This window comes from Pithys albifrons, chromosome 3 (assembly GCF_047495875.1).
Source record: "Pithys albifrons albifrons isolate INPA30051 chromosome 3, PitAlb_v1, whole genome shotgun sequence".
Classification (NCBI taxonomy): domain Eukaryota; kingdom Metazoa; phylum Chordata; class Aves; order Passeriformes; family Thamnophilidae; genus Pithys; species Pithys albifrons.
In genome coordinates, this window is record NC_092460.1 from 101746291 (window position 1) to 101769952 (window position 23662).

Sequence of the window (23662 nt, forward strand, 5' to 3'; positions counted from 1 at the left end):
CCGAAATGCCGTCCCTCGGCCAACCTCCTTGGGGACCCCAGAGACCCCCAGAGGACCCCCCCAGGGACTCCACAGGGACCCCCAGAGACCCCAGAGATTCCCAGACACTCCCAGGGACACCCAGGGACCCCCAGGACGCTACAGAGATCTCCCAGAGAACCCTCAGTTTCCCCCAGAGACCCCCCAGAAACTGTCAGAGACCCCCAGACACCCCCAGACACCCCAGGGACCCCCCTAGACCTCCAGACACCCCCCAGGGACTCCCAGACGCCCCCACGGACCCCCAGGGCCCCCCCAGGGACCCCCCAGAGACCCCCAGAGACTCTCAGAGACTCCCCAGGGACCCCCAGAGAGCCCACTGGGACTCCCCAGGGACCCCCAGAGACTCCCCATAGATCACCAGGGACCGCCCAAGGACCCCCGCAGACCCCCAGACACCCCCAGAGACTCCCAGGGGCCCCCAGAAACTCCCAGAGATCCCTCAGGGACCCCCCAGGGACCCCTCAGGGACCCCCAGAGACTCCCAGACACCCCAGAGACTCCCAGAAACCCTCAGAGACCCCCCAGGGACCTCCAGAGACCCCAGAGACTCCAAGAGACCCCCAGAGACCCCCACCGACCCCCCAGGGACCACCAGAGACCCCCCAGAGATTCTCAGAGACCTCCAGGGACTCCCAGACACCCGCCGAAACCCCCCAGGGACCCCAAGAGACCCTCCATAGATCACCAGGGACCGCCCAAGGACCCCCACAGAACCCCAGACACCCCCAGAGACTCCCAGGGGTCCCCAGAAACTCCCAGAGACCCCTCAGGGACCCGCAGAGACCACTGAGGGACCCCCAGAGACTTCTAGACACCCGCCAGGAACCCTCAGATGCCCCCAGAGACCCCCAGAGACCCCCAGACCCCTCCAGGGACCCCCAGACACCCGCAGAGACCCGCAGGGACCCCCAGATGCCCCCAGAGACCCCCCAGAGACTCTCAGAGACCTCCAGGGACTCCCAGACACACGCCGAGACACCCCAGGGACCCCCAGAGACCCCCAGACACCCGCCAGGGACCCTCAGATGCCCCCAGAGAACCCCAGAGACCCCCAGACCCCTCCAGGGACCCCTAGACACCCCCAGAGACCCCCAGAGATCCCCAGAGACCCTCCAGAGACCCCCAGAGACTCTCAGAGATCCCCCAGAGACCCCACAGGGACCCCCAAGGACCCTCAGAGACTCTCAGAGATCCCCCAAGGGACCCCACAGGAACCGCCAAGGACCCCCTAGGGATCCCCACAGGTCCCCAGAACCCCCCCCTGTGACCCCCAAAGAACTCCCCTGGGGATCTCCTGGGACCCCCCAGAAACCCCCAGAGACCCCCCAGGGACCCTCAGACACCCCCAGAGACTCATAGAGACCCCCAGAGACCCCCAGAGACTCTCAGAGATCCCCCAGAGACTCTCAGAGATCCCCCAGGGACTCACAGGAACCCCTCAAAGATCCACCAGGGAAGCCCCAGGGACCCCCAAAGAACTCCCCTGGGGATCCCCTCGGACCCCCCAGAAATCCCCAGACACCCCCAGAGACCCTCAGGGACCCCCAGAGACTCCCAGAGACCCTCAGAGACCCTCAGGGACCCCCCAGGGACCACCATAGACCACCCAGAGATCACGAGATGCCCCCAGGGACCTCCAGAGACCCCTCCAGAGATCACGAGAAACCCCTCCGAGACCCCCAGGGACCTCCAGAGACCCCCCAGGGACCCACCTTGGGACCCCCAGAGGACCCCAGGGACCCACAGGAACCCCTCATAGATCCACCAGAGACCCCCATAGATCCCACAGAGACCTCCAGAGAACCCCAGAGACCACCAGAGATGCTCCGGAGACACCCCAGAGACCCCCACAGAGATCCCCTGTGCCCGAAATGCCGTCCCTCGGCCAACCTCCTTGGGGACCCCAGAGACCCCCAGAGGACCCCCCCAGGGACTCCACAGGGACCCCCAGAGACCCCAGAGATTCCCAGGGGTCCCCAGAAACTCCCAGAGACCCCTCAGGGACCCGCAGAGACCCCTGAGGGACCCCCAGAGACTTCTAGACACCCGTCAGGAACCCTCAGATGCCCCCAGAGACCCCCAGACCCCTCCAGGGACCCCCAGACACCCGCAGAGACCCGCAGGAACCCCCAGAGACCCCCCAGAGACTCTCAGAGACCTCCAGGGACTCCCAGACACACGCCGAGACACCCCAGGGACACCCAGAGACCCCCAGAGACCCCCAGAGACCCCCAGAGACCCTCCAGAGACCCCCAGAGACTCTCAGAGATCCCCCAGAGACCCCACATGGACTCCCAAGGACCCCCTAGGGACCCCCACAGATCGCCAGAGACCCACCCTCTGACCCCCAAAGAACTCCCCTGGGGATCTCCTGGGACCCCCCAGAAACCCCCAGACACCCCCAGAGACTCCCAGAGACCCCCCAGGGACCCCCAAGGACCCCCAGAGACTCATAGAGACCCCCAGAGACTCTCAGAGATCCCCCAGGGACCCACAGGAACCCCTCAAAGATCCACCAGAGACCCCCAGAGACCCTCAGGGACCCCCCAGGGACCCCCATAGACCGCCCAGAGATCACGAGATGCCCCCCAGGGACCTCCAGAGACCCCTCCAGAGATCACGAGAAACCCCTCCGAGACCCCCAGGGACCTCCAGAGACCCCCAGGCACCCACCTTGGGACCCCCAGAGGACCCCAGGGACCCACAGGAACCCCTCATAGATCCACCAGAGACCCCCATAGATCCCACAGAGACCTCCAGAGAACCCCAGAGACCACCAGAGATGCTCCGGAGACAACCCAGAGACCCCCACAGAGATCCCCGGTGCCCGAAATGTCGTCCCTCGGGAAACCCCCTTGGGGACCCCCGGTGCCCGAAATGTCGTCCCTCGGGGAACCCCCTTGGGGAGCCCCGGCGCCCGAGGTGTCGCCCCTCGGCAACCCCCCCCTTCGGGGACTTCCGGCGCCCGAAATGTCGCCCCTTGGGGACCCCCCATTTGGGGAGCCCCGGTGCCCGAGGTGTCGCCCCTCGGCAACCACCCCGTGGGGAGCCCCGGTGCCCGAAATGCCGTCCCTCGGCCAACCTCCTTGGGGACCCCAGAGACCCCCAGAGGACCCCCCCAGGGACTCCACAGGGACCCCCAGAGACCCCAGAGATTCCCAGACACTCCCAGGGACACCCAGGGATCCCCTAGAAGCTACAGAGATCTCCCAGAGAACCCCCATTTTTCCCCAGAGACCCCCCAGAGACTGTCAGAGACCCCCAGACACCCCCAGACACCCCAGGGACCCCCGTAGACCTCCAGACACTCCCCAGGGACTCCCAGACGCCCCCACGGACCCCCAGGGCCCCCCCAGGGACCCCCCAGATACCCCCAGAGACTCTCAGAGACCCCCCAGGGACCCCCAGAGAGCCCACTGGGACTCCCCAGGGACCCCCAGAGACTCCCAGGGGCCCCCAGAAACTCCCAGAGATCCCTCAGGGACCCGCAGAGACCCCTCAGGGACCCCCAGAGACTCCCAGACACCCCAGAGACCCCCCAGGGACCTCCAGAGACCCCAGAGACTCCAAGAGACCCCCAGAGACCCCCACGGACCCCCCAGGGACCACCAGACACCCCCCAGAGATTCTCAGAGACCTCCAGGGACTCCCAGACACCCGCCGAAATCCCCCAGGGACCCCCAGAGACCCTTCATAGATCACCAGGGACCGCCCAAGGACCCCCACAGACCCCCAGACACCCCCAGAGACTCCCAGGGGTCCCCAGAAACTCCCAGAGACCCCTCAGGGACCCGCAGAGACCCCTGAGGGACCCCCAGAGACTTCTAGACACCCGTCAGGAACCCTCAGATGCCCCCAGAGACCCCCAGACCCCTCCAGGGACCCCCAGACACCCGCGGAGACCCGCAGGAACCCCCAGGGACCCCCAGAGACCCCCCAGAGACTCTCAGAGACCTCCAGGGACTCCCAGACACACGCCGAGACACCCCAGGGACACCCAGAGACCCCCAGAGACCCCCAGAGACCCCCAGAGACCCTCCAGAGACCCCCAGAGACTCTCAGAGATCCCCCAGAGACCCCACATGGACTCCCAAGGACCCCCTAGGGACCCCCACAGATCGCCAGAGACCCACCCTCTGACCCCCAAAGAACTCCCCTGGGGATCTCCTGGGACCCCCCAGAAACCCCCAGACACCCCCAGAGACTCCCAGAGACCCCCCAGGGACCCCCAAGGACCCCCAGAGACTCATAGAGACCCCCAGAGACTCTCAGAGATCCCCCAGGGACCCACAGGAACCCCTCAAAGATCCACCAGAGACCCCCAGAGACCCTCAGGGACCCCCCAGGGACCCCCATAGACCGCCCAGAGATCATGAGATGCCCCCCAGGGACCTCCAGAGACCCCTCCAGAGATCACGAGAAACCCCTCCGAGACCCCCAGGGACCTCCAGAGACCCCCAGGCACCCACCTTGGGACCCCCAGAGGACCCCAGGGACCCACAGGAACCCCTCATAGATCCACCAGAGACCCCCATAGATCCCACAGAGACCTCCAGAGAACCCCAGAGACCACCAGAGATGCTCCGGAGACAACCCAGAGACCCGCACAGAGATCCCCGGTGCCCGAAATGTCGTCCCTCGGGGAACCCCCTTGGGGACCCCCGGTGCCCGAAATGTCGTCCCTCGGGGAACCCCCTTGGGGAGCCCCGGCGCCCAAGGTGTCGCCCCTCGGCAACCCCCCCCCTTCGGGGACTTCCGGCGCCCGAAATGTCGCCCCTTGGGGACCCCCCATTTGGGGAGCCCCGGTGCCCGAGGTGTCGCCCCTCGGCAACCACCCCGTGGGGAGCCCCGATGCCCGAAATGCCGTCCCTCGGCCAACCTCCTTGGGGACCCCAGAGACCCCCAGAGGACCCCCCCAGGGACTCCACAGGGACCCCCAGAGACCCCAGAGATTCCCAGACACTCCCAGGGACACCCAGGGACCCCCAGGACGCTACAGAGATCTCCCAGAGAACCCTCAGTTTCCCCCAGAGACCCCCCAGAAACTGTCAGAGACCCCCAGACACCCCCAGACACCCCAGGGACCCCCCTAGACCTCCAGACACCCCCCAGGGACTCCCAGACGCCCCCACGGACCCCCAGGGCCCCCCCAGGGACCCCCCAGAGACCCCCAGAGACTCTCAGAGACTCCCCAGGGACCCCCAGAGAGCCCACTGGGACTCCCCAGGGACCCCCAGAGACTCCCCATAGATCACCAGGGACCGCCCAAGGACCCCCGCAGACCCCCAGACACCCCCAGAGACTCCCAGGGGCCCCCAGAAACTCCCAGAGATCCCTCAGGGACCCCCCAGGGACCCCTCAGGGACCCCCAGAGACTCCCAGACACCCCAGAGACTCCCAGAAACCCTCAGAGACCCCCCAGGGACCTCCAGAGACCCCAGAGACTCCAAGAGACCCCCAGAGACCCCCACCGACCCCCCAGGGACCACCAGAGACCCCCCAGAGATTCTCAGAGACCTCCAGGGACTCCCAGACACCCGCCGAAACCCCCCAGGGACCCCAAGAGACCCTCCATAGATCACCAGGGACCGCCCAAGGACCCCCACAGAACCCCAGACACCCCCAGAGACTCCCAGGGGTCCCCAGAAACTCCCAGAGACCCCTCAGGGACCCGCAGAGACCACTGAGGGACCCCCAGAGACTTCTAGACACCCGCCAGGAACCCTCAGATGCCCCCAGAGACCCCCAGAGACCCCCAGACCACTCCAGGGACCCCCAGACACCCGCAGAGACCCGCAGGGACCCCCAGATGCCCCCAGAGACCCCCCAGAGACTCTCAGAGACCTCCAGGGACTCCCAGACACACGCCGAGACACCCCAGGGACCCCCAGAGACCCCCAGACACCCGCCAGGGACCCTCAGATGCCCCCAGAGAACCCCAGAGACCCCCAGACCCCTCCAGGGACCCCTAGACACCCCCAGAGACCCCCAGAGATCCCCAGAGACCCTCCAGAGACCCCCAGAGACTCTCAGAGATCCCCCAGAGACCCCACAGGGACCCCCAAGGACCCTCAGAGACTCTCAGAGATCCCCCAAGGGACCCCACAGGAACCGCCAAGGACCCCCTAGGGATCCCCACAGGTCCCCAGAACCCCCCCCTGTGACCCCCAAAGAACTCCCCTGGGGATCTCCTGGGACCCCCCAGAAACCCCCAGAGACCCCCCAGGGACCCTCAGACACCCCCAGAGACTCATAGAGACCCCCAGAGACCCCCAGAGACTCTCAGAGATCCCCCAGAGACTCTCAGAGATCCCCCAGGGACTCACAGGAACCCCTCAAAGATCCACCAGGGAAGCCCCAGGGACCCCCAAAGAACTCCCCTGGGGATCCCCTCGGACCCCCCAGAAATCCCCAGACACCCCCAGAGACCCTCAGGGACCCCCAGAGACTCCCAGAGACCCTCAGAGACCCTCAGGGACCCCCCAGGGACCACCATAGACCACCCAGAGATCACGAGATGCCCCCAGGGACCTCCAGAGACCCCTCCAGAGATCACGAGAAACCCCTCCGAGACCCCCAGGGACCTCCAGAGACCCCCCAGGGACCCACCTTGGGACCCCCAGAGGACCCCAGGGACCCACAGGAACCCCTCATAGATCCACCAGAGACCCCCATAGATCCCACAGAGACCTCCAGAGAACCCCAGAGACCACCAGAGATGCTCCGGAGACACCCCAGAGACCCCCACAGAGATCCCCTGTGCCCGAAATGCCGTCCCTCGGCCAACCTCCTTGGGGACCCCAGAGACCCCCAGAGGACCCCCCCAGGGACTCCACAGGGACCCCCAGAGACCCCAGAGATTCCCAGACACTCCCAGGGACACCCAGGGACCCCCCAGGGACCCCCAGGACGCTACAGAGATCTCCCAGAGAACCCCCAGTTTCCCCCAGAGACCCCCCAGAGACTGTCAGAGACCCCCAGACACCCCAGGGACCCCCCTAGACCTCCAGATACATCCCAGGGACTCCCAGACGCCCCCACGGACCCCCAGGGCCCCCCCAGGGACCCCCCAGAGACCCCCAGAGACTCTCAGAGACCCCCCAGGGACCCCCAGAGCGCCCACTGGGACTCCCCAGGGACCCCCAGAGACTCCCCATAGATCACCAGGGACCGCCCAAGGACCCCCGCAGACCCCCAGACACCCCCAGAGACTCCCAGGGGCCCCCAGAAACTCCCAGAGATCCCTCAGGGACCCGCAGAGACCCCTCAGGGACCCCCAGAGACTTCCAGACACCCCAGAGACTCCCAGAAACCCTCAGAGACCCCCCCTAGGGACATCCAGAGACCCCAGAGACTCCAAGAGACCCCCACGGACCCCCCAGGGACCACCAGAAAGCCCCAGAGACCCCCCCAGAGACCCCCCAGGGACCACCAGAGACCCCCCAGAGATTTTCAGAGACCTCCAGGGACTCCCAGACACCCGCCGAGACCCCCCCAGGGACCCCCAGAGACCCTCCATAGATCACCAGGGACCGCACAAGGACCCCCACAGACCCCCAGAGACCCCCAGAGATCCCCAGAGACCCCCAGACCCCTCCAGGGATCCCCAGACACCCCCAGAGATTCCCAGAGACCCCCAGGGACCCCCCAGAAACTCTCAGAGCCCTCCAGGAACTCCCAGACACACACCGAGACACCCCAGGGACCCCCAGACACCCGCCAGGGACCCTCAGATGCCCCCAGAGACCCCCAGAGATCCCCAGAGACCCCCAGACCCCTCCAGGGACCCCCAGACACCCCCAGAGACCCCCAGAGACCCCCAGGGACCCCCAGAGACTCTCAGAGATCCCCCTAGGGACCCCACAGGAACCGCCAAGGACCCCCTAGGGATTCCCACAGGTCCCCAGAACCCCCCCCTGTGACCCCCAAAGAACTCGCCTGGGGATCTCCTGGGACGCCCCAGAAACCCCCAGACACCGCCAGAGACTCCCAGAGACCCCCCAGGGACCCTCAGACACCCCCAGAGACTCATAGAGACCCCCAGACACCCCCAGAGACTCTCAGAGATCCCCCAGGGACCCACAGGAACCCCTCAAAGATCCACCAGAGACCCCCCCAGGGACCCCCAAAGAACTCCCCTGGGGATCCCCTCGGACCCCCCAGAAATCCCCAGACACCCCCAGAGACTCCCAGAGACCCCCAGTGACCCTCAGGGACCCCCCAGGGACCCTCATAGACTGCCCAGAGATCATGAGATGCCCCCCAGGGACCTCCAGAGACCCCTCCAGAGATCACGAGAAACTCCTCCGAGACCCCCAGGGACCTCCAGAGACCCCCAGGCACCCACCTTGGGACCCCCAGAGGACCCCAGGGACCCACAGGAACCCCTCATAGATCCACCAGAGACCCCCATAGATCCCACAGAGACCTCCAGAGAACCCCAGAGACCACCAGAGATGCTCCGGAGACACCCCAGAGACCCCCACAGAGATCCCCGGCGCCCAAAATGTCGTCCGTCGGGAACCCCCCTTGGGGACCCCCGGTGCCCAAAATGTCGTCCGTCGGGAAGCCCCCTTGGGGACCGCCGGTGCTCAAAACTGTCGTCCCTCGGCAATCCCCCCTTGGGGACCCCCGGCGCCCGAGGAGTCGCCCCTCGGCAAACTCCCCCTTGGGGAGTCCCGGCGCCCGAGGTGTCGCCCCGCGGCAACCTCAACCCGATGACTCTCGGCGCCCGAGGTGTCGGCCCTCGGCAACCTCGCCTTGCGGACCCCCGGCGACCGAGGTGTCGCCCCTCGTCACGCCCCTCCTTGGGGACCCTCGGCGGGCATTGGAGGTGGTGGGGGCTGGACTACGATGCAGTTCTTGGACATGTCCGCCAGGCGGGGCAGCGCAGCTGAAGGGCCGGCGAGGGCGGGATTCGAACCGGCGTTTTTGGCAGCGGTATCTGCATCGCTACTGCGCACGTGCGGATTAGAGAGCTTCGGCGGTACTGCGCAAGCGCGGAGTACGGCTCGCCGTCGGTACTGCTCATGCGCGGAGTACAGCGCGCCGTCCCAATTGCGCACGCGCGGAGTACAGAGCGCTGTCGCTGCTGCGCATGCGCGGAGTACAGAGCGCCGTCTCTGCTGCGCACGCGCGGAGCACTGCGCGTCGTCGCTACTGCGCATGCGCGGAGTACGGAGCGCCGTCTCTACTGCGCACGCGCGGAGTACAGAGCGGTGTCGCTATTGCGCATGCGCGGAGTACCCAGCGCCGTCGCTACTGTTCTCGCGCGGAGTCCGCCTCTCTGTCTCTCCTGCTCGATGCCACATCCCGTGTTCGTTCATGGCGCTGTTTTCCCGCACCTGCCGCAGCCGGTGCCGCGGGAGCGCGCGGGGAACATCCCGCCGCCGGTGCGGCTGCTCCAGAGGCGTTCCTGGAGCGCGGCGCCGGCACCATCGCCCGCAGCGCCGCCGCCAAGATCGTGAGTGCCGGGGCCGCGGGGCAGGGGCTGGGCTGGGCTGGGCCTCAGTGGCACTCCATGCACGGACAAATACTCTGCATGCAGCTCGGTGGGTGCTTTCCCGTCCTGGGGGTGAGGTGAATCCTGGGCTCCTGTGCTTTTGTCAGCCGAGATGGAAAATTCCTGCACTTGGTTTTGGCAAGTGGCAGTTTCCCAGAATTTTCTTACCTTGTTTGCTTCCTGTGGAACATGCGGACCAGCAGAACTCTCAGGGCTTGTGTTCAGAACAGGCTTGAGGAGAGTGAGTGAGTGAGTGAGTGAGTGAGTGAGGGAGTGAATGAGTGAGTGAGTGAGGGAGTGAGTGAGTGAGGGAGTGAGTGGAGTGAGTGAGTGAGGGAGTGAGTGAGTGAGAAGGAGCCACAACGTGTCTTGTGAGTGAGTGAGTGAGTGAGTGAGTGAGAAGGAGCCACAACGTGTCTTCCTTGTCCTGCACTGCAGGATCAGAATCCTGGTTTAGGTTAGGGATGCTTTTGCACTGTTGCGTGTCTTCGATGGTCAGAGCCAACTTTCTGCTGGGCCACTTAGGAAGAACAGTTGCCTAGAGCTTCATGTTTGCTTTCCTTGCAGCCTGGAGTGTTGGGGGGATTCCTGAAGCTGATTGCCTTGAAAGCCAGTGATCCCCAAGGCTTTGACCTGCTAAACAGCATCATCGAGCATATGCCCCCGTGAGTATGAGCTCAAATTGCATTCAAAACTGACTTCTGTGGGCTTTGGTTCTGCAGTGTGCAGTCATGCCAAAGGTTAACACTTCAGGAGCAAAAATGTCACATTTATCAGTTAAAGAGATGGGAACAACTTTCTCTGTGTTTTCTGTAAAGTGACAGCACCAGTCAAAGCCCACTGTGAACTGAATAACTGTTCTTTTAAATTTCCAGTGAATCAGTTGACTGGTACAGGAAACAGGTCTTCATTCTGCTATTCCAAAGACTTCCAAGTTCCAAACCAACAAAACTTATCAAAAGTAAGTTCCTTGCTCTGAAAAGCTCCAGTGTGACACGAGTGGTTCAGAGTGTGCAGTTGCACAGATCAGGCATCCTGTACATGGGTGGGACTCTGGTGGCTCCAGGGACTTGCTCCAAATGTTCTGTAGTCAAGGGGACATAAAGGGCAGTGGCCACAGCAGGTGACACTCCATGAAAACTGAGGGAATGGAACTAAAGGACTTGTGTAGTTCTCCTCCTTTCCTGGTGTGTGTGATGTCGTTACTTGTCTGAAAGTGTCTCCATTTAATCTCCAGCTAATAGCAACACAGTTGCCCTGTCACACAGCACAGCCATTCTGACCACTGCTCTCTGCAGTTTGTGTTCATGCTGGGAAACATTCCATGCTTTTGTGTCATTTTGGCCTTCATGGGAATAAAGTTATGAGGAAGGGTTTACGTTCCTCTGTCAAAGCTGTGACACATTGTTGAAATCATCCCCAGGCAGATGGCCATGCTGATGAAATTCGTGATGTTATCTCTACACAGATCACACAAGGTCTGTTATTAATCCTTTAAAATCTGCTTGATGCCTCCTGTAGAGGAGCAAGAATTACAGGGTTCTTCCAGTGGTGTTCCACCAACCAAATGGAAGTGGTGCTTCCAGCGTTCCACGTTTCAGTGTTGTGGTGCCCGAGAAGATGAGCAGTTTTTAGGCAAACTTTGGAGCAGCAACTTAATGCCCTTCAGTAAAAGGGAACATTTATGAAGGCTGCCCTTTCTGTCTCCTTCTTAGAATGCATTTTGCTGCTGACTCTAAAGCAATTCTCTTGTTTTCATCTGGAGTTTTACTTCATCCTTTTTCTCGTTGCTTTCTCCTCTTCATTAACTAGTATGGCACAGGAAATGGGGCATGAGCTCTGCAGGAAATACTTGGCAGCATACAGCCAAAGGGAGTGTGTTCTGTTGGCTTGGGTTGTATTTCAGGCTGCTGTGCAGTTTTTGCCTTTGAAGCAGGAAAGAGTTGTCTCTCTGGCTGAAATGGCAAAGGAGGTTTGGCGCTAATCTGACTGCCCGGGTGCCTCTCCTTTTGGGGTTCATTTCTGATTTTCTGCCCACAGTTCCTCACTGATAGTTCAAGTTACTGATCTCCTAAGCAGGTCATAAAAGGGAAGGATTGCTGTCTCTGGTTTTTATCCTTTGTAACAAGTTTGTATGTGCAAACATCTATGTAAGAGGGCAGCAATTGTTAAGAAACAAATTGTCTTGTGTTCTCTGTTTCCTGGTGCTTTGTGTGGTTTCTGCTTTTCTTTGGTCACCATAGGGTGATAAATCGTTCTGATACTTTTTCTCTAACTGTCATACTAGGATGTTTGAAACGGGCTTGGAGAAAATGATGATTCCTGAAATCCAGAAAGAGTCTGGGACAAGTTGAAAAGCAGATCCGTGCTGTTGGCATCACAAAGACATTAACAGAATGTCCTCCCGTGATGGACACTGAGTACCCCAAGCTGTGGTAGGTGCCACACTTCTTCAGGGTCTGCTGGTGATGCTGTTGGAGGTCTGGAAAGTAGGAGCTTTCACCAGAATAGGCCCCTCCAATAAACTCCTTTGGCATTTCTTCAGGCCCACTGTTGTGGTGAGACTCAGCTTGAGGCTTTTCATACCTTTTCATCCTTCACTGCACAAAGGGAAGTGTGTTTTCAAAGCAAATGGCAGAGCTGGTTTGAGATGTGTTTGAGCCTGGATTTGGCTGAGTAGAGCTCCACTGAAGGGAATTAGGCTACTGTCAGCTTGCATTCCTTCTGGAAAGCTGGGCCCACTTTTGACTTGTAACTGTCATAGTCAGGAGTCCCGAGAATACTCACAACCTGACAGGCTGTAGTGTCTTAGCCTGAAAGTGGAATCTGGGGGAAAGCTCTGGAGACTGAAAGGCAGTCCAGCAGTCTGGGGGCTCAGGTAGCCCAAATTGAATGACAGTAACCGGATCCAGGACTAGAACTCTTTTTGAATGTACTTAGAGAAAAGCTGTAATCTGGAAAAGAATTGCTATTCTTGGGTTTGTATCACAGCAATTTGAGCTGCTAAAAAATGAGGGCATTGCTGATGCTGTTAATATGAGCAGCTGCATTGTGCCTGGAAAGGACCCAGACCCACAGTCCTAGTGCAGCTTCCCTGGGACAGGGACAGTGCCAGGAGTTAAGCAAGTCCCTGCAAAGGGGTTCCAGGTAATCTGAGCGTTCTTGTGAAGCACAGGCTGTCCTCACCTGTTCACTGTTCCCCTCCCCTCTCCCCCCAGGATTCCTTTGCTGCAGGCCCTCCCTCCTTGGCTTGTTTGAGCTGCCTGAGGATGGCATGACACGACCCCTGACAAGGAGCACTTCATTGACACAGAGGATACTCCAGGCTATCAGACTGCATTCTCCCAGCTGGCCTTTGCTGGGAAGAAAGAACATGATCCTGTGGGGCAAATGGTGAACAATCCCAGGATCCAGCTGGCCCAGTCTCTGCACAAACTGTTCACAGCGTGCCCAGGCAGGGTAGGTGGCTTGGGCTCTGCATCCCTGGGCTGCATTCAGCAGAGAAGAAATGCCTCTGTGAGAATGGTCTCTTGCTAAGGTTTGATAATCAGCAAAATGAAGTGTGTTGTAGGCAGAAGGCAAGATCTTGCTGTGTCTTCTTGTTCATTGGAACTTGGCTTTTGTAAGGTTTTCCTGGTAACCTCAGAAAGGCCTTATTTTTCACAGCACTTAGTTTAGCAATCAGCTCAAATATATGCTATTTAAAAGATGAAGATTTATCTCCTTGATGGCCTATAACTAATGGTTGTCTCCTGTTCAGTTGCATGGACGTGGGAGATTCAGGCAGCTCATATAAAATTAGACATTTTGAGTGCACAGCTAACTCTTACCCCAGATAGTGTTTGTTTTGTTCAAGATTTGGGTAAGTAAAGATTGTCTGAGAGATGAGCTGTTTCTCCCTCCATAACTGCTGCTCTCAGAGTGTCTGAGCTTGTGCCCTGTGCATGAAGAGCCATGGCAGTGGCTGCTGAGTGTCCCTGAGCCCTCTGCTGTGTCTGTGCTGCAGGTTCTGTGGATGCTGAGTGTCCTTGAGCCCTCTGCTGTGTCTGTGCTGCAGGTTCTGTGGATGCTGAGTGTCCCTGAGCCCTCTGGAGTTACAATCTGGAAAAGGATTGCTTTTCTTGGGTTTCTATCATGGCAATTTGAGCTGATAAAAAAATGAGTGCATTGCTGATGCTGTTATTATCAGTAGCTGCATTGTGCCTGGAGAGGACCCAGACCCACAGTCCTAGTTGTTATGGGTTTGGCCAGATGGGCCTAAATTTAGTTTTTAAAAGTTCAGCTAGGCCTGGGAATTGTCAGCTGACTTGAGCTGGACTGAGCTAGCTAACAGCTGACTTCTTCTGGCCAATAATATTGTATTCCATACCATATTGCATCATCTCAAAAGGGGTAAGAGCTGGTGTGTGGGAGTGGCTTAGGCAGTTGCTTCACAGCTGTGGTCCCAGCAAGACACTCTGCTGTCCCAGGAGGGATGGGGAGGCCCAAGCCCGGAGTACCAGCTTACCATCATGTTATCTTAGGGAAGTAAAATGTTTGTTCTTAGCTTTTCTCTCTGCTTAAGTCTGTCTCTGAAGAATTGACTTCTCTAGAATGATTTTTAGTTGAAATGGTAGAATTTGTGTTTACTGGGAAGTGGGAAATTATTTCTTGTTATACATAACTTGTGTAAGTGTGTGTTATATTGTAGTTTCCTCTTAATTTTCTCTTTTCTGTGTAAATACATGTAGTTAGTTCCAGCATAAACCTGCTTTTGAGGTTTTTTCTTTTCTCTCTCTCTTCTTTTTTTCCCTTGGCTGGTTGGGGGGAGGAGGAACCCTCTTCACTCTGTCCTGGACAGTTGGCGTTTTGCCAGCTCAACCCAGGACACTAGTGCAGCTTCCCTGGGACAGGGACAGTGCCAGGAGTTAAGCAAGTCCCTGCAAAGGGGTTCCAGGTAATCTGAGCGTTCTTGTGAAGCACAGGCTGTCCTCACCTGTTCACTGTTCCTCTCCCCTCTCCCCCCAGGATTCCTTTGCTGCAGGCCCTTCCTCCTTGGCTTGTTTGAGCTGCCTGAGGATGGCATGACACAACCCCTGACAAGGAGCACTTCACTGACAGAGAGGATACTCCAGGCTATCAGACTGCATTCTCTCAGCAGGATCAGCCCTAAACTACCCCACGGTACCCCTGAACCCTCAATGGACACACCCAGCACCTGAACAGAAACCCAAGTCCTTATTTATTTACAGAGGCGAAATGATTGGTAATTGCTTATGATCTGTGGAGAATTTCCTTTGGAACGATCAGAGAGTTGTATCAAGGCAGAGGGTTTCTTTTGGTTCTTTTTCTTGTGGTTTGTAATTTCCTTTCAGGCTTGAATGAGTTTTTTGTGCTCCTGTTAGAAAAGCAGCATGATTTTACCTTCCTGTTTTGGGGGGCTTTGTTTGTTTGCATTGTTATCCCTGTTAAATCAGGCCTCCTGTGAATAGCCTGCGTTGTCCTACATGACTGCTTTGTTTATGGATCAGAGAGAGAGAAGGGAACTGACTTTTCCTTCTCTTGAATTTTTCCAAGCACAAGTGGGACATCATCTTGCTACTCCCCAAAGCACTGCAGGGATGTGGGAGTAGTTTAGTGCTGGTTCAGTTCTCTGGGAAATAACCACGTTGCAGAGGTTTAAGAATCAGTAACAATTGTATTGTCTTTTAAATGCTAGGGTCTTTTAAATGCTGGGTCCTGCAGTCCCAGCATGATGAGGGAAAGAGGAACTTGAGTTCTTCTGAGAAACCTTCTGTTATTCCTTGTGCAGTCTTTTTTTCCTGTTCTATGAGTCACGGCTCACTCTCTCTCTAACAAAATCTGTTAGAGAGTGAGACTGCACTTTAGAATTTGGGTCTGTTCCCTACAAAGTTTTGCAACGTCCGAAGGAGTGGAGCGCTGACTGCTGTCAGCAAAGCTGATTTGTTAATACTCTGTCAGATTTCCCTCAGCTTTGGGCAGGAAAGGCAAGGGTTTGGGTCAGGAATTGTGAAAGCAGCGCCTGTGTGCCTGTTGCTTCTTGTGTGTGTGTGGCAGGGCTGGGACAAGGGCTCGTGCAGGAACCTCCAGAGCCAGGAGGAACAGCAGCAATTTGTGGAGAAAGAAAACTCCAGGTGTTAAGTGCTGCCAAATTTGTTCTTGCCTTATCCTGTGCTCTGTAATCAGTAACAGGTGACGTGCAGAAATGTCCTAGGGTCAGGGGAGAGCTGAGCTCGGTGCGGGTGCTGCACAGGGCACAGACGCAGGGGTGGAGTGGGAGTCTTTGGGACTTCTCAGAGGGAAGGGAGGGCTGGATGTGTCAGAGGGAGCCATCGACTTGTGCTCACTTGAACACACTTGTGCAGGTCCCTGGGATCCAGTGTAAAGTGCAGGTGTCCTCGTGTTCAGGGGTGAAGGGTCTGAGAGGGACTGTACTTCCTGTGACTTTGCAGGGCACCAGGAATGAGAGGAACTGTGATGTCCGAGGTGTGTCCTGTCCAGTCGTTTTTCCCTCTGGGAACATAGAGCCTGTGGGCGGAGCTGTGAGTGTTTGGATGAGCAGCGCAGGGCCCGGAGAGCTGGGAATTCCAGGTGCTGATAGAACCGTTGCCTCAGGTGGGTTTAGTTTGTGTCTGTGAGAGCTGGGACTGGGGCTGGAGAGCTGTTGTTGGGAAGAAAGGATGGAGTAAATTTGCTCCATGAATGTGTAAAGAAGGACTGAGTAGCAGGGAAGGGGAGTATTTCTAAACTGTATCAATATTCCCCCCAGATTCAGCACGGAGCAGTGATAAGGACGGTTGGATTTGGTCCGGGCCTGCCAGGATCAGCCCTAAACAACCCCACGAGACTCCTGAACCTTCAATGGACACGTCCAGCACCTGAACAGAAACCCAAGTCCTTATTTATTTACAGAGGCGAAATGATTGGTAATTGCTTATGATCTGTGGAGAATTTCCTTTGGAATGATCAGAGAGTTGTATCATGGCAGAGTGTTTCTTTTGGTTTTTTTTTTCTTGTGGTTTGTAATTTCCTCTCAGGCTTGAATGAGTTTTTTGTGCTCCTGTTAGAAAAGCAGCATGATTTTACTTTCCCATTCTGGGGGCCTTGGTTCCCATTTTTATCCCTGTTGAATTATGCCTTCTGTGAATAGTCTGTGTTGTCCTACATGACTGGTTTGGTTATGGGTCAGCGAGGGAAAAGGGAACTGACTTTTCCTTCTCTTGAATTTTTCCAAGCACAAGTGGGACATCATCTTGCTACTCCCCAAAGTGCTGCAGGCACATGGAAGCAGCTCAGTGCTGGCCCAGTTCTCTGGGAAATAACCACGTTGCAGAAGTTAAAGTATTAATAACAACTCCTATTGTCTTTTAAATGCCAGAGTTGGATGGTGCAGTCCCGGCATGAGGGAAAGAGGAACTTGAGTTCTTTGTGAGAAACCTTCTGTTATTCCTTGTGCAGTCTTTTTTTCCTGTTCTATGAGTCACGGCTCACTCTCTCTCTAACAAAATCTGTTAGAGAGTTAGACTGCAGTTTAGAATTTGGGTCTGTTCCCTACAAACTTTTGCAACGTCCAAAGGAGTGGAGCGCTGACTGCTGTCAGCAAAGCTGATTTGTTAATACTCTGTCAGCTTTCCCTCAGCTTTGGGCAGGAAAGGCAAGGGTTTGGGTCAGGAATTGTGAAAGTAATGCCCGTGTTGCTCGTGTGTGTCTGTGATAGGGCTGGAAGAAGGGCTCGTGCAGGAACCTCCAGAGCCAGGAGGAACAGCAGCAATTTGTTGAGAAAGAAAATTCCAGGTGGTAAGTGCTGCCAAATTTGTTCTTGCCTTATCCTGTGCTCTGTAATCAGTAACAGGTGACGTGCAGAAATGTCTTGGGGACCTTGGAAAATCTTCTCTGGTCTGCTCAAAAGTGGGAAAATCCCCCTGGAAAAAATTTACCTCCAAATAAGGCCTGAATATCTCAGGAGGTTTGACCTGGGAGAAAGGAGCTGTGGAAGAAAACCACCCTAAAAAGAGGCAATTGGTATTGTAAGGTTTTCCAGCAAATAAGGATAGAGAGGAGGGAAGTGTCTTCCAATTAATAATGATTTGACGGCTGTAGGAATGATTTTTGGATGTTTTATAGTCCCTTTTTATTCCTGCAATGACTTTTAAATTACTGCTTTAAAAAGCACCTAAATTTGAGAATTTGAATTTGAGAGGAAATGGTGCAAAATAAATGCAGGGAGAGAGTGTGGAATCGTGCTGGAATCCCAGAGTGGGCTGGGTTGGGATGGGAGGGACCTTTAGGCAGTGAGGTGGTGTGTAGTTGGCATTTATTTCTGTTTCAGTAATTGCGTTTCCCCTTACAGCGTGTGATTTTAACCCTTGCTTGGCACGACGGTTGCAGTGGAAGAAAGGAAAGGAAGCCCAGAGCCTAGAGTGGGATGCCTCAGGCCTCTGCCAGGCGCAGAGGTCGCTGCTGGGTGGTGCGGAGGGGAAAGCGCTGCTCTAGAGAAAGAGACGATCCCCGACTGGGAGAGTGCTGGACTGCAATGCAATTCTCGGCCGTGTCCGCCAGGCGGCGCCGGCGAGGCCGAGGGAGCGGCCGAGGCCGGGATTCGAACCGGAGTTTGGACAGAGGCATCTGCGCCCCAGGCGGGCGCCTTGACCGCTCGGCCAGCGGGGCGGGGGCGTGGCCAGCGGGCGCGGCAGACGGCGCCGCCCTGCACGGCCTGTAATGGTAATGATAATGGAGTCAAAATAATCAAATAAATTAAAAAAAATGAGGAAAACGACACGAAAAATAGATGAGTGTGGGAAGCCTCGGTGGAACCCAGAAGGTTTTGAGGCGCCTCGTTTTATTTTGCAGGCTTTGTAAAACAAAAAATACAGGAGGCTGTGCAATCCAAATCCATGAAAAAAAGAATTCCCTGTAGATCCCTGGAGCTGTTTTGCGGCGTTCCGGGGTTCCGGGGCATGGTGGGAGACTCTGGGGGCCTCCTAGGGGTGTTGGGGGTTCTTCTGGGTTCCTGTTGGACCCTGGAGGTACCTGGAAGTCTTGGGGTGTCGTTTTAAGTCCCTGGGAGAACCGTGGCGGTCCCCGGGAGGTGCTGGGTGTCCCCAGGTCTCCGGGGCCGGCAGAGTCCAGCTGTGCTCTGCAGAGAAGAAATGGAGAGCTGGGGGAGACCAGAGCAACTTGGAATGTGAAGCTGCCTCGGGGGTGTCCTTTGCAGGGCCCGCCGCCTCCAGCCCCCCTCGCTACCCGGGGCATCGGGCCAGGGCCGCGCCGCGGAGGCTGCGGGGCCGCTCAGCCCGCCTGTGGCGGGGGGGCAGAGGGGCGGAGGGGCGGGGGTCGTGCCGGGAGCGGGCAAGGAGGGGAGGCGGGAGGCGGTGCAGGCCCCGTCGCGGGTCGAGCGGGACCGGCGAGCGCGGAGACGGGAGGGAGGGCGCGGAGGTGCCGGCAGCGCCCGGCGGGTCCACATTGGCTGCCGCGGAAGCCACAGCGCTTGCCGATTAATAGCAACGACGCTGGAACGGCCTGCAAGTCGGGAGTACGGCCCCCCATTAGCGTCGTCTCGCCCGTGGCTAGCTCCCCCTCCCCACCAGGGTCGCGGCAACCCATTGGAGGGCGTGCCTGTCAGTCTTCAGGCGGCTCCCCCCCGCGGGTAGCCCCGCCTCCCCGCCGGCGACATGACATCTCATTGGCGGGAACGCCTGTCAGTCTTCGCCGACTCCCGCCCGCAGCTAGCCCCACCTCTCCGCTGGAGGAACGGTATTCTATTGGGGGCCCCGCCTGTCAGTCTCGTCGGGTCCAGCCCTCAGCTATCTCCGCCTCCCCGCCGGCAGAACGGCATCCCATTGGCGGGCGCGCCTGTCATTGTTACGCGACTCCCGCCCGGGGCTAGCCCCGCCTCCCCGCCGGAAGAACGGCATCCTATTGGCGGGCTCCACAAACATCCTATTGGTGGGCTCCACAAAGCTCCTATTGGCTGGCTCCACAAACAAAGATCCTATTGGCGGACTCCACAATCCTACTTAGACCACTCCAGAAACATAAATGGCATTCATTATGCAAATGCCCACCACTAACCTAAAAAAAGTAGGGCACATGTGAAAATAGCTCTTAACCCAAGGCTGCTATAGCTGCCCCATGCCTCGGACCCAAGATCAAGTGACTATTGTATAGATGAATAAATCAACAGATTTTCTCCAGTGTTTTCTTTTTTATTTACCTTTAATTTCTATGCTTTTTGAAAACAATATTCTTACATGGTATTTAGTCGAGAGTGCAACCTTTGACTATTTACTATAATATAAATGCTTCAAGAGTTTTTCACCTTTATTCTTCTTCACATTTTTAGCCACAGTAACCTAAGGCACGCCACCAGAAAACCAACCAAAAAACCTCAGAAAAGAACCCAGCAGCAAAATCCTCCAACCCAAATCCTGAACCCATAACAGAAGTGAATGATTTTTATTTTTAAGATGCTGCCTATAAGTACACAATTTCCATTTAAACAAAGATCAAGGCTTTAAAGTTCAAGAAACTTTACATATGTACATAAATTACACATCAGGAATGCCAGCCTCGGAGACCTGGGGACCCCCAGCGCATCCCGGGGACCGCCAGGATCTTCCAGCGTCCTACAGAAACCCCCACATCCCCAGGGACCCAGTGACACACAACAGGAGTCCAAGAGAAACCAAGGAAGGAAGCCTGAAGCTTCAAGGTCCGCCAATCGCTGCTCGTGGCCGCGCCGGGCCCACCAATCACGGACCGCCTTTCTCCGCTCCGTCCAATGATAGCCCGCCTTTTCAATCCGGTACGATCTCGGCAAGCTCTGCCCAGTGCATCGCGGCCCGGCCCCTCAGCCTGGCCCCGCCCTGTACTCTCCTCAGGCGCAGCTCCTGCAGCCGCGGCTTCGCTGCCGCAGGCTCGGCAGAGGCTGTTGGGGCCAGCGAAGGGCGAGTGGAAGCTCACCAGGTTATCTCCCGGTGGGAATTGTCCCGGGAGAACGCGGGAAGGGCGGGGAGCAGAGGAGATCGCCCCCGGAAAGGCGGCGGCGGCAGCCGCGGGGTTGGAAGAACCAGCGCGCTTGGGGAAAGAGAGTCAGGGCAGGGACGGGCGGGCCGGGATTGGTTGGGCTGTGGCACGCAGGCGTGGGCGTGGCCTCCGCGGTTATAAAAACCGTGCGAGGGCACGTATTTGCCGCAGTTCGGCGCGGAGGCGGCAGACGGCGGTGGATCCACGCTGAGCGTCGGTGAGGGAGCGCCGCGGTCCGGGGGAGGGGAGCCGGAGTGGGTCCGCCGCAAGAGCTTGGGGGGGGGGGCGGGGGGCGGGGGGGCGGCGGCAGTGGAGCGGAGCGCATCTCCTGCGGGTGCCGGGCGTGGGGTGGGCGGGCGGGCGGGCGGAGCCGCGGCGCGGCTCGGCGCGGGCCGCGAGGGCGGCGGGCCGGGGCCGCGGCGCGGCTCGGCGCGGGCCGCGAGGGCGGCGGGCCGGGGCCGCGGCGCGGCTCGGCGCGGGCCGCGAGGGCGGCGGGCCGGGGCCGCGGCGCGGCTCGGCGAGGGCCGCGAGGGCGGCGGGCCGGGGCCGCGGCGCGGCGCGGCTCGGCGCGGGCCGCGAGGGCGGTGGGGCGGGGCCGCGGCGCGGCGCGGCTCGGCGCGGGCCGCGAGGGCGGTGGGGCGGGGCCGCGGCGCGGCGCGGCTCGGCGCGGGCCGCGAGGGCGGCGGGGCGGGGCCGCGGCGCGGCTCGGCGAGGGCGGCGGGCCGGGGCCGCGGCGCGGCTCGGCGAGGGCCGCGAGGGCGGCGGGCCGGGGCCGCGGCGCGGCTCGGCGAGGGCCGCGAGGGCGGCGGGCCGGGGCCGCGGCGCGGCTCGGCGAGGGCCGCGAGGGCGGCGGGCCGGGGCCGCGGCGCGGCTCGGCGCGGGCCGCGAGGGTGACGGGCCGGAGGCGGGGCCTGTCTCCCGCGGGTGCCGGGCTGCTCTCCAGGGAGCGCTGGGTCGGAGTTCACTGTGGGTGCTAATTCAGAGTGCGATGGGGTGGGCTCCTAGCTCCTGCCAATGCAAGGTACGCCGGGCTGAGGCCGTGTGGCTGCCAATGCAGGGAGTGCTGAAGAGGAGCCTAGTGCAGGTGGTGTCCCAGGGAAGCAGCGCGGCTTGCTTTGTCGAAGCTGCCAATGCCCGGGGATGCTCCCCCAAAGGAGAAGGGTAGATGGGATGCTGTCATTCTGGGGATTTCGTGTTTAGAGTAATATTACAAATGATGTCAGTAAAGGCATTTCATTTTATTATAATTTACCTTTAAATGTTATTTGATTTTTTTCTTTAGTTATTTATCTGGTGTTGTGTGGAGCTGTGTGACAGCTCCTAGAGATAGTTAAGTGATGATAAACTCTGACTTGTGCTTTTGTCAACAGTCCCGGGCTGCAGAGGGAGTCAGAATCAGCTTTTATCCGGAGGCAGTGAGAACTTGAGGAAGTGGAGCTGAGGCAGCAGAGTTGATGGAGCTGTAAAGATGGTAGGAGAAACCAGAGCCGGAGCAAAAAGGAAGATCTTGCCATGGGAACCTGGAGCCGCTTTGCTGACTGCGAGAAGAAGAAGAGCTGGAGCTGAGAGAGAAGACGTGGCAGTGAAATAAAGCTTGTGGGTATAGAGCTGTAATCACTAAGGGGCTCCTCGTGGCGCTAGTGCCACAGATGAGGAGAGCAAAACTGGTATAGGGACTATGGAGATGAGTTTGGGACAGGAGGGCTGAGGTACAATTCACTGGGGCGCTGGGAGTGTGTCTGTGGCAAAGCATCTGCATGTGGTCCAGGGTTGGTGTGGGGTAGGGATTTTAGGCACTGGGTGGTGGGTATTAGGGCTTGTGGGACTAGAGTAATAAGTGCTGGTCTGGGATTGGGAGGAGGGGGGTGGAATAGAAAAGGTGCCACAGCCGGAGCAAAAAGGAAGATCTTGCCATGGGAACCTGGAGCTGCTTTGCCTGACTGAGAAGAAGAGCTGGAGCTGAGAGAAGATGTGGCAGTGAAATAAAGCTTGTGGGTATAGAGTTGTAATCACTGAGGGGCTCCTGGTGGCACGAGTGCCACAGATGAGGAGGGCAAAACTGGTATAGGGACTATGGAGATGAGTTTGGGACAGGAGGGCTGAGGTACAATTCACTGGGGCGCTGGGAGTGTGTCTGTTGCAAAGCATCTGCATGTGGTCCAGGGTTGGTGTGGGGTAGGGATTTTAGGCACTGGGTGGTGGGTATTAGGACTTGTGGGACTGGAGTAATAAATGCAGGTCTGGGATTGGGAGGGGGGGGGGGGGGGATAGAAAAGGTGCTAGAGCCGGAGCAAAAAGGAAGCTCTTGCCCTGGGAACCTGGAGCCGCTTTGCCTGACTGAGAAGAAGAGCTGGAGCTGAGAGAAGATGTGGCAGTGAAATAAAGCTTGTGGGTATAGAGCTGTAATCACTGAGGGGCTCCTGGTCGCACTAGTGCCACAGATGAGGAAGGCAAAACTGGTACAGGGACTATGGAGATGACTTTGGGAGAGGAGGGCTGAGGTACAATTCACTGGGGCGCTGGGATTGTGTCTGTGGATGTGAGAAAACATCTGCATGTGGTCCAGGGTTGGTGTGGGGTAGGGATTTTAGGCACTGGGTGGTGGGTATTAGGACTTGTGGGACTGGAGCAATAAAGCCAGGTCTGGGACTGGGGGGGGGAGGGGGGGGATAGAAAAGGTGCCACAGCCGGAGCAAAAAGGAACATGTTGCCCTGGGAACCTGGAGCTGCTTTGCCTGACTGCGAGAAGAAGAGCTAGAGCTGAGAGAAGATGTGGCAGTGAAATAAAGCTTGTGGGTATAGAGCTGTAATCACTGAGGGGCTCCTGGTGGCACTAGTGCCACAAATGAGGAGGGCAAAACTGGTATAGGGACCTTCCTGGGTCCCTGTGTAGCCCAGAGACTCCCCATAGATCACCAGGGACCGCCCAAAGACCCCCGCAGACTCCCAGACACCCCCAGAGACTCCCAGGGGCCCCCCGAAACTCCCAGAGATCCCTCAGGGACCCGCAGAGACCCCTGAGGGACCCCCAGAGACTCCCAGACACCCGCCAGGAACCCTCAGATGCCCCCAGAAACCCCCAGAGATCCCCAG

General features: G+C 58.5%; 2 long non-coding RNA genes across 2 annotated transcripts; both read left to right on the plus strand.

Moving 5' to 3' along the window:
- The first annotated feature begins 14132 nt into the window (after nt 1–14132).
- On the plus strand, nt 14133–18276 carry LOC139669633 (uncharacterized). The gene is made up of 5 exons (XR_011697289.1): nt 14133–14789; nt 15997–16159; nt 16314–16470; nt 17262–17341; nt 17895–18276. It is a non-coding gene; the product is annotated as an uncharacterized lncRNA (long non-coding RNA).
- Nucleotides 18277–20434: 2158 nt separating this feature from the next.
- LOC139669634 (uncharacterized) lies at nt 20435–22174 on the plus strand. Its single transcript, XR_011697290.1, has 2 exons — nt 20435–20786; nt 21940–22174. It is a non-coding gene; the product is annotated as an uncharacterized lncRNA (long non-coding RNA).
- The last annotated feature ends 1488 nt before the right edge of the window (nt 22175–23662 follow it).